The 10,014-nt window shown below is 52.2% G+C and overlaps 1 long non-coding RNA gene across 1 annotated transcript; it reads right to left on the bottom strand.

Moving 5' to 3' along the window:
• Positions 1–525: 525 nt before the first annotated feature.
• LOC138424455 (uncharacterized) lies at positions 526–6,327 on the bottom strand. Its single transcript, XR_011250804.1, has 3 exons — positions 5,141–6,327; positions 4,176–4,350; positions 526–1,763 (listed from the first exon to the last, which is right to left on the bottom strand). It is a non-coding gene; the product is annotated as an uncharacterized lncRNA (long non-coding RNA).
• Positions 6,328–10,014: the final 3,687 nt, after the last annotated feature.

Below are 10,014 nucleotides of genomic sequence, written 5' to 3' on the forward strand. Positions count from 1 at the left end.
GTTTGGAGGGGCCTCGCAGCATTAAACGTAAGTCATCATAGTCCCAGCCACTTCACTCCTGGGTATATATGGCAAACACATGAGTCACACAGAAGCTTGCACATGGATATGCACAACAGCACTATTCAAGGTAGTCAGATGGGGGGAGACGACCCAGACACCCATGCTGATGAATGGGTAAGCAAGATGCTGTCTGCCCATGCAACGGAGCATTATTCAGCCATAACAAGGGAACGAAGGCCCGGCCCCCGGTACAACAGGAGTGAACTTCAGGCTCAGTGAAGGAGGTCAGACGCCAAGGCCACATACCGTGTGATTCCTTTTGGATGAAAGATCAGGACAGGCAAATCCAAGGCTCAGAAAGTGGATTTGCGGCTTTCTGGGGGAAGGGGCAATGAGAAGCGACCGCTGATGGGCTCGGGGTTTACCTGGAGGTTGAGTACATTCTGGAAGTAGAGAGGGGTGATGAGAGAATAACCTTGTGAACAGACTAAAAACAAACAAAAAAGCCCCTGAATCGATCGCTTTAGGATGATGGGTTTTATTGTATGTGAGCCATCTATCGATTTAAATAAGGGACAAACAGCACGCACACCCATTGCGTGGAACCCAAGAAGGGCCAGGACACGCCTGAAGAAAAGAGTTGAGGACCTGCCTTATCAGATACCCAGATGTGTTAAGAACTGCAGCGATCAAGACCGGGATGCCTGGGCTTTCACTGAAATCCGGTGCCGGCGATACCACGTTAGTGATGAGCCTCCATGAAAACTCCGCCAGTGACATTTCACGGACGTCTGTGCGCCTCTCATTCCAGTGACCCACAGGGCGATAAATGATGCTGTCAGTGGCACACCCAGCAGCAAAGGAAAACCAGACCGGAGCTGTAAAGAGCTGCTTCTCGAAGCGGGGTCGGTGGCCTCCCGCGCCCAGCGTCTCCGGGGGGTGTGAAGTGTCAGGACCACGCTGTGACGGTGATGACGATGGATGCTCCCCTGTCAAGTTCATCCTTCTCAGTCCAGGCTTCCAGCTCCTCCGAAGATCATTCGGGAAGAGAGTAACCTTCCTGTACTTCCTCAAGATGCAAGGAATTAGGACGCGTATTTTCTCCAGTGTGCTGAAGGACTAAAGGATTTAGAACCCTTTTAAAAAACTGAAAAGACAGAATGATCCACGGATGTTGACAGCTGACAGACGTTTTGCTAAAGGGATGGACAAGGCTTGGTAAAACTGTGGCCGGCGAAAGAGCACCAGCGTTGCCCCTCTAAGAAATGGGCTTCCCTGGTGGCTCAGATGGTAAAGAGTTAGACTGCAATGAAGGAGACCCAAGTTCAATCCCTGGGTTGGGAAGATTCCATGGAGAAAGGAATGGCCACTCACGCCAGTATTCTTGCCTGGAGAAGCCCATGGACAGAGGAGCCTGGCGGGCTACAGTACATGGGATTGCAAAGATGTGGAAATCAGCTTTTAAAACTTGTGTTTCCCACATCCCCAATTCCCTTGGTCAAAATTTTGATAAGCTTGATGATGTCATAGGAATTTGGTGGGTTTTTTTTTTATAAGTCTTTAAGGCCAGAATTTATTTCTATTTTTAAATGTTCAAGACACTTTAAAATGGCCCAAAGATGTTCGGGTTTAATAAAAGGTCATACTGAGGTGGTATCTGTTGGTTCCTCCATTGCTAAAGGCTCAATTTAATCCTGGTTAATCACGCACCCTGATAATTCTTCCAGTCGGTGGTGGAGATCTGTTCTGACTCCCAGCATCTTTCATAAATGGCCACCAGTCCACGAACAATGAAAAATGCAGAAGCAGAAACAATCATGAAATGTCTGCGGGTTCTCCCTGGACATCCTTCCCGTGTTGTTCTTTGAAATTAGGCCCTCCGCTGATCAGCTGGGGTAGCTGAGATCACACTGAATCTCATCTGGTATTAAATGTAGCGCTTTCTCTATAGAAACCAGCAAACACCCTTCAAGATAAAATGCCCACAGAAATGTCTTGCATCATCTAATTCCAGGCATTCACCAGGGGAAAAGCTCAGATGCCAAATCCCTGGTCTTAGGCTAGGCTATCAAGGCATTTTTTTCACTGAGTGCTTGATTTTGTAAATACAGTCATCAGAACAAGATTTCAAGGGCTAAGTATTCGATTTACAATTGTATTCCAATTGTATTAGCTTTGAAAGCACAAGAAAATTTTCAAATGAACTCTCAGGATAATTACAAAGGTAATGACTGCTTTGCATGAAACAGAAAATTCAGATGGGGAAACTTCACAACCACCCTTGAGTCTGCTTAGCATGTTCTAATGATACTGACTTATACGCGCCAGTTTTTAAGTGCGTTCTTATTTTAACATGAACAACGGCCATCACGGTACCCACAGTAAGATGCCCGTTTATCTAACTAAACATTATTTATAACACGCCAGGGAGGACTATAAAAAGCTTTACAAGACCAGATTCCTCAGCTGAGAGACTCTAGCCAATCAAAAACCTAAACATCTAAGAGTTCCTACTATACGTGTCAACTGATGACTCTGCGGATGTCAAAAGATGCCTGAGTCCTTTCGGCATTTGAAGTATGACTGAAGCTGAGTGTCTCAAATACATCTTCTAACGCACACAAGATGTAGTAGAAAGAGAAAGGCTGGATAAAAAGCAGTTTTAAATGTCCACACTCTCGTCTGATATTTTCTCCACCTAGCCTCCAAATATTATCGTTACTGCAAAAGGCGTCATTGCTACCCTTCCTTCAGTCAATTCGTTTTCATTAAATATTCGGCAGAGGGCTTTTAAACTGCTTTTTAACAACACTGTGTGAACCACAGAGCGTTGCTGGCTACAACGCACAGCACATCAGATCTCAGCTCCCCAACCAAGGATGGAGCCCTCACCCGGCATAGGAATTGTGGCGCTTTCATCCCAGGACCACAGGGAAGCCCTAGCATGGCTGTCTTTTAAACTAACTAAAGGAAAAGATTTTAATGTGAATATTTTAAAATGCTGTTTGCGTTGAAAAAGTGTCTGTGTTTTAAGAATCTGCTGTAAAAGAGACACAGATGTAAAGAACAGACTTTTTGGACTCTGTGGGAGAAGGCAAGGGTGGGATGATTTGAAACATGTATATTACCATACGTGAAATAGATGCCCGGCGCAAATTAGGTGCATGAAGCAAGGCGCTCAAAGCTGGTGCTCTGGAACAACCCAGGGGGATGGGATGGGGAGGGTGGTGGGAGGGGGGTTCGAGAGTGGGGACACAGGTGTGCCGTGGCTGATTCATGTCGATGTATGGCAACCCCCCCACAGTATTGTAAAGAAATTAGCCTCCGATTAAAATAATTAAAAAACAACAACAAAAAAGAATCTGCTATATTAGTTTTTCAGCTTCAGCTGTTAGGGACATAGCCATATCCTTACTGAAAAAGAAGATGAAATGGTTAGCGGAGAATGGCACCCACACACAGCGTGTTACACTCTTAGAGGGGACTGAAGACAGAGGAGGGGTCAGTTCTGCTGCGTTAATAACAGCAATTAATTTATCATAGCAGTTATACATAATTATTTTGGTGGCACTAGTGGTAAAGAACCCGCTTGCCAATGCAGGAGATGTAAGGGACACGTCTGTCCACAAGTGGGCTGAAGCCAGGAACCGAGGCTGCCGGTTTGGGCAGAGGGTAAATGAGTTATGACCCTAACAGCAACACCCTTGGCCAAAGACCACTCCCCGAGCCCAGTACATCCCCCTCCAGCCCAGTACATTCTCCCCACTGAGAGCCTCAGCCGTGGCACCCTGCTATCCACCCACTGTACCAATGGAGCCGGACCCAGCCACACACGAGTTACAAAAGGGGTTGGGTCTTCCCCTCCCACCCTGGCTGCAAAGAGGGCTTTCAACTCCAGCTCATGTCGGTGTAGACCGAGAGCAGTGGTGACGTGGTGACAAGCTTTCTCTCCAGGGCCCTCAGTCTGTGACTTCCTCGCCCTGGCCGCCTTTTCAATCTTATTTACGGGAAGAATTGTTTTCCCAAGAGTAACAGTGAGCCAGGCCCTGTTCTAAGCACTTTATACAGACAGGTCTCATTCAGTCCTCACCACAGCCCTGCAAAGCCAGGACTACTTCCGTCTCCATTTTCTAGATAAGAAAACTACGGCTCAGAGAGGTTAAGCAGCTTACCCAAGGACACACAGCTAGTAAGTGCAGAAGGCGGCCAGTCTGACCCCAGAGCCTCGGCTCTTGAAGGCTGTGGCTCACGGGCATTCACTCGTTCCCCTGCACGTGGCATCACACATTCGTGGCATATTCTGTTCCAAAATGGGATGTGCAGACCCCAGCGGCTGTGCGAGATCCACTGTGGAAAGAAGCTTCACATGAGGCAGAGGACACACAAGCCCAGCCAGCTGTGAGCCACTTACCAGGCAGCTGCTGTCTCACAGGCATTGTGTCGGCCGCTTGGACTATAGCAGTGAGCCAGCCAGACAAAACCCCTGGCCACCTGGAGCTGAGAGGCTTGTGGGGGAAACGGAGAGTAAGGAGAGATGGAGAGAGTGAAAGAATACGAAGCAGGAGCTGCTGGAGGCCCGGGAGCAGATGTCCCTGAGACGGGAGCATCCAAGCCAGGACCTGCAGGAGGCCAGGGAGGGAGTCTCTGGAGGCAAGCATGGTGGGCAAAGGGAATGGCAGGTGCAAAGGCCCTGAGGCAAGACCGCGTGCCCACGAGCCCAGGGGGCAGGCCAGCCGGCCTGGGCAGAGAGAGCTGGGGGCGGGGAGGGCCGGGCCGGATGAGGCCAGCCTGCAGACCACCCAGGGGCTCTGCAGCTGCCTCCAGGGGGGACGGGAGCCAGGGACAAGGAGAGCACAGCAGGGCTGACTCCCAGTGGCAGCGGCCTGCTGGCTGCTGCTGGAGGCTGGGTTAGGGGAGGGTGCGCCCAGGGAGGCCAGGGCCAGGACGCAGGCGGCGGCCTCGAGCGCCTCGCTTCAGCTCTCGGGCTGGCTCCTCTGGACTCGCCCCACCCCCCCCCGCCACCTTCCTGCACCCCAGCCCAGGCAAGTGCTCGCTCAGAAAGCCCTGCCAGCGCCCCCCCGGGAAAGGCCCGGCCTAGCGGAAAGAGACATTCAGAAACCACCAACCCTACAATTACCGATAAGATGGATTCTTCTCCCTGACAGGGTGCGGGAGATACAGAGCCTGTTATTACCAGGCCTAATTACAGCGTCTCGGGCTGCAGCGCTCGCTGCGAGAGAAATACCAGCGGCCTGCAAAGCGGGGCTCAGCGCTCCCTCCTCCCTGCTGTCAGAAGCACTCAATCTGCCCGAAATAATTACACATCTTCTCCCCCAAGAGGCTGGAGACAGGCCTGCTCCTTCTCCAGGGGCTGGAAATTCAGAACCTGCCTCTGCAGTCGCTGGCAGGCACCGTGGATGCTCACATCAGGGCCGCAAGTGGCTCAGGCCTCAGGTCTGGCTGGGCCTCTCCAGGTCCGAGTGCTGCTCTGTGCCGGGTGGTACTTTCCGCTTCCTTGTCCATTAAATGGTTTTGTGATAACTGTCTTGGGCAGAGTGGGTGACGGACAGCCCAAGGCAAGGGCTGGTTCAGTTCAGTCACTCAGTCATGTCCGACTCTTTGAGACCCCATGGACTGCAGCACGCCAGGCCTCCCTGTCCATCGCCAGCTCCCGCAGTTTACCCAAACTCATGTCCATTCAGTCAGTGATGCCATCCAGCCATCTCACCCTCTGTCGTCCCCTTCTCCTCCTGCCTTCAATCTTTCCCAGCATCAGGGTCTTTTCAAATGAGTCAGCTCTTCGCATCAGGTGGCCAAAGAATTGGAGTTTCAGCTTCAGCATCAGTCCTTCCAGTGAATATTCAGGACTGATCTCCTTTAGGATGGGCTGCCTGGATCTCCTATTGTGTCATGGGGTGAAGGGGTTCTGGGTATGGAACGCCTACTGGGTGCCGGACGTACGATGCCGAGTTCGATTCTGCTGAATGAGCAGCTTCCTCTTAATGACATCTCACCCCCAACCTGAAAAAGGGAGGGCTCCTGTTCCTACCGGACGGAAGAGGAAACCGAGGCCCTGCAAGGGCAGGCCATCTTCCCAGAGTCACGGTCACACAGCAGTCCCAGCTGCCTGGCGGGTTGCAGGGAAGCAGAGGGACCTTCCTGGCAGCCTTGGGGGAGCTCCTCGCTGACCTTGGAGCTTCCCGAGCAGATGGTGACAGTGGGCGGGACCCGGCTCTTAGGCGTCCCCCGAGGGCTCCTTGGGGAGCCACAAGCCAAGAGAGGAGAGACTTCAGGCCGGGCATCCTGAGAAGGACCTGCTTGCTCACAGAGCACCGACGCGGAGGACTCACTCAGCGTATTTCTACCGTGACTTTTAATTTTTAGTACGTGAGTCCAGAGTGGTTTGTGTGGGTTTTTAAGATAGTCTAATCAAGTTTCCACTTGTTTAAGTGTGTTAAAAAAAAAAAAAGTGAGTGTGCTTAAAGAAAGGTCAGTCCAAGGACAAGTGCTCCAGAATATGGCAAAAACGGGGAGGGGCCGGGCAGCTCAGGACCACTCAGGGGAGTCTGGGAAAGCTGTCCCACACGGGCGCCGGGTCACACCGAGTCGCCACTCCTGGTCCCTGGAGCTGAACCTGGGCCCCGCGGGCCCCGCGGTGTCTTCTGCTGGGGTCTCAGCCTCAGCTTCCCCCCGGGGAGAGCCTCCTCCTGCTTGGCTTGGAACCCTACCTTCCCAGCCTCTCTGAAACCCAGGCCTGGGCCCCAGGCTGGACTCCGGTTCCCCGCCCCCACCCATGTCCACGGCTGAGTGAGATGTCAGTGCAACTCGGCTCCAATCCGGCTGATGGGCTAACGAGCGGGCACCTGACGCCCCGGAGACCTGACATGTCTATTTTCAGGAAACGGAACATCTGGTTCCAGGCCCAGCCCCTCTCCCCACACCACCTGCCCAGCCGCCGCACTCCCCGCCGTCTGTGCCTGACGGATCGCCCTCCTGATATCTTTATTATCGCTTTGAAAAGACGCCGTGGGGGCTCCTGAGCCGCCCTCCTTTCCTGGAGAAATGCTCCCCCCAGGGTGCGATGTCAGCAGGTTAAGGGTGTGACACCTCGGGCAGTCCCAGGCCAGAAGCTCCCCTGTCACTCGGATGGCTCCATAAATAACGCCCAGCCCCTGGGAGCACCCCCACCCCTCCCAGGGACCTGCAGAGGCTCCGGGAGGCGCTGCCGTTTCCACCTTTCCTGCCAGAGGTCGGCCGGCCGCTGCTTAGACAAGTTTCAGGAAATAAGGACTTCCGGAGAAAACAATCAGTAAGTAAATTCAAGGCCCATGGGGGTGTACACAGCCTCCAAAGACACAGTTTGAATTCAGCTCTTTCCCACCGGTTTTGCAAAAGTGCCTCGGAAGACGTGAGCGGCCGTTCACTAGCTCATCCATTCCAAAGCAGTACTGGTCTGCCGGACAAACGACCTGGTTTGTTTCAGAAACAAAAGGCACAGAAATGAAAAGGGCAGATACGTTACAAATTCAAAGACCCGACCTACAAGCCAGATGGAACATGTGAGTCTTGCATGGACCCTGGTTTGATTAAATGAGGTGTGGGGACATTCCCACACATGAGAGGAAGGCACCTCTCATGAGCAGAAATGAGTGAACGCCCTCTGAGTTGGAAAATATTGAGGAATTACTGTCATTCTTCAGACACAATAATGGTTTTGTGGTTCCTCTTTAAAATTCATATCTGTAAAGTCTGGGATTTTCTTTCCTTGAAATTATTCCAGGTAACCCCCCGACTCCTAACCCCCCGCAACACACACACACACAGATTCGACTTTAGGATGGAATGAGATCAGCAAGTATGATGGTGTTTGACTTTGGTGAGGAGTGAGAGGGGACAGGACTGCGCCACGACTGTGCCATCTCTGCAATTCTGGCCGCTCTTTCCATGCAGTGCCCGATGTTGTCACATGTGGGAAGCACACATCTACAAGCACCATGTGCTCTGCCATGTGACACAATTTTATATTCCGATCACGCACCTGGTGTCATGCGCTAGAGGCAATGTGGTAACACGTATAAACATGACGTAACGCGTTTTACAACATTAGACAGAATGAACTTGTACACGGTGTGCTATATACTGCTGCTATACCGGCATGTCATAACCGCAGGGAGGTGTTAGCTGATGCGTTTCTCTTGTTTGTGCCTTTGCTTTGCCTCACCATGTAGCCTGTGGGATCTTAGTTCCCCAACCAGGGACTGAACCTGGGCCCTCGGCAGTGAGAGCGCAGAGGGAGTTCCTGACTTACGGCTCATAGTTGGGATCCAGTGGGCATGAGCCCTGTGTGAGTCTGAGATGTTCCAGTGTTGATCCGGGTGCATCCCCATTCTGCAGCAAGACTCTTAACAGGAGTGGTCTTTGCCAACACCTCTATCACAACACATTGGAGAAGGGCACCCCAGTATTCTTGCCTGGAGAATCCCATGGACAGAGGAGCCTGGTGGGCTACAGTCCGTGGGGTCACAAGGAGATGGGCACGGCTGAAGTGACTCAGCACACACACAGTGTTGACTAAAACCATCCGTCTGCTGTGCATCGGGCTTCCCTGGTGGCTCAGACAGTACAGAATCTGCCTGCAATGCAGGAGACCCGGGTTCGATCCCTGGGTCGGGAGATCCCCTGTGTATCAGCTCTCAGGTCTTACGCATCCACTGGCTGCAAGTACCTTAAGCGACATCTCCCCGTTTCCCCCACCTCCAGCCCCTGGTAACCACCCCTCTACTCTCTGTGTTTACGAGCTAGGCTATTTTAGATTTCACACATGAATGACATCAGTGTCTGTCCTTCTCTGTCCGGCTTGTCTCACTTGGCATAAAGCCCTCCAGGCCCGTCCACGCTGTCGCAATGGCAGGGTTCCCCTGTATCTCGTGGCTCAAGAGTATTTCACTATGCATACATTGCCTTAAATTGCAGCCGGTCCCCCCAACACTTTCTCCACCTCCCTGTTTCATTTCTAACTGTTGCTATCAAGGAGATCAAACCAGTCAATCCTAAAGGAGGTCAGTCCTGAGTACTCACTGGAAGGACTGGTGCTGAAGCTGAAGCTCCAATCCTTTGGCCACCTGACGCAAAGAGCCGACTCATTGGAAAAGACCCCGATGCTGGGAAAGACTGAGGGCAGGAGGAGAAGTGGGCAGCAGAGGATGAGAGGGTTAGATAGCATCATGATTGAACGGACAGGAATTTGAGCAAACTCCAGGAGACAGTGGAGGACAGAGGAGCCTGGCGGGCTACAGTGCATGGGGTTGCAAAGACCTGGACACAGCTGAGTGACTAAACAGCAACATTAGTTATCATTCAGTCCAGTTCAGCATCAGATATTAAATGATATTACATACTGGAGCTATTTATCCTGCGTGTACAGAGTGGGAGCAAATGGCATCAGCGTTGTTCACTCCCGGCATATCACAGGCCTCCAGTGAGCAGAGCTCCCCTGCGTAATTAACACAGCCTAGGTTTACGCAGACACGGAGCTGCCTCCCTGTTCTCAGCAGGGTTCAGCCCCACCACCGTCCTCCTCTCACATCAGCTGACTCCTCACAGAGGAGTTTCACAGGGCAGTGCCCGGGGATAACGGCCTTCAGCAGCTCTCTCCCCACTGAGCCTGCACCCTACCCACCCCACGTCCACAGGTGTGACTTGTATCCTTGCCGGCCCCAGAGCCAGCAACTTGGGTGTGAGGTCCACGGGCTGAGGGACATTCCTTTCATGAAGAGAGAAGCAAACCAGAAACAAACACATAAATATTTCAGTAACTGCAGGTGGGGATGAGAGACTTAAAAAGAAGAGAAACCAGATTTGGGACAGAGAACAGGGAGGGCACACTTTATGCCAAGAGGTCAGGACGGTGTCTTGAGCACAGGACCTTGGAAGGGAGGCTGGCAGAGGACCAGCAGGAGTACCCAGGTCGATAAAGGCAGGTGCAGAGGCCCTGGCACTAGACCAGCCCAG

Source organism: Ovis canadensis, chromosome 19 (assembly GCF_042477335.2).
Source record: "Ovis canadensis isolate MfBH-ARS-UI-01 breed Bighorn chromosome 19, ARS-UI_OviCan_v2, whole genome shotgun sequence".
Taxonomy (NCBI): Eukaryota; Metazoa; Chordata; class Mammalia; order Artiodactyla; family Bovidae; genus Ovis; species Ovis canadensis.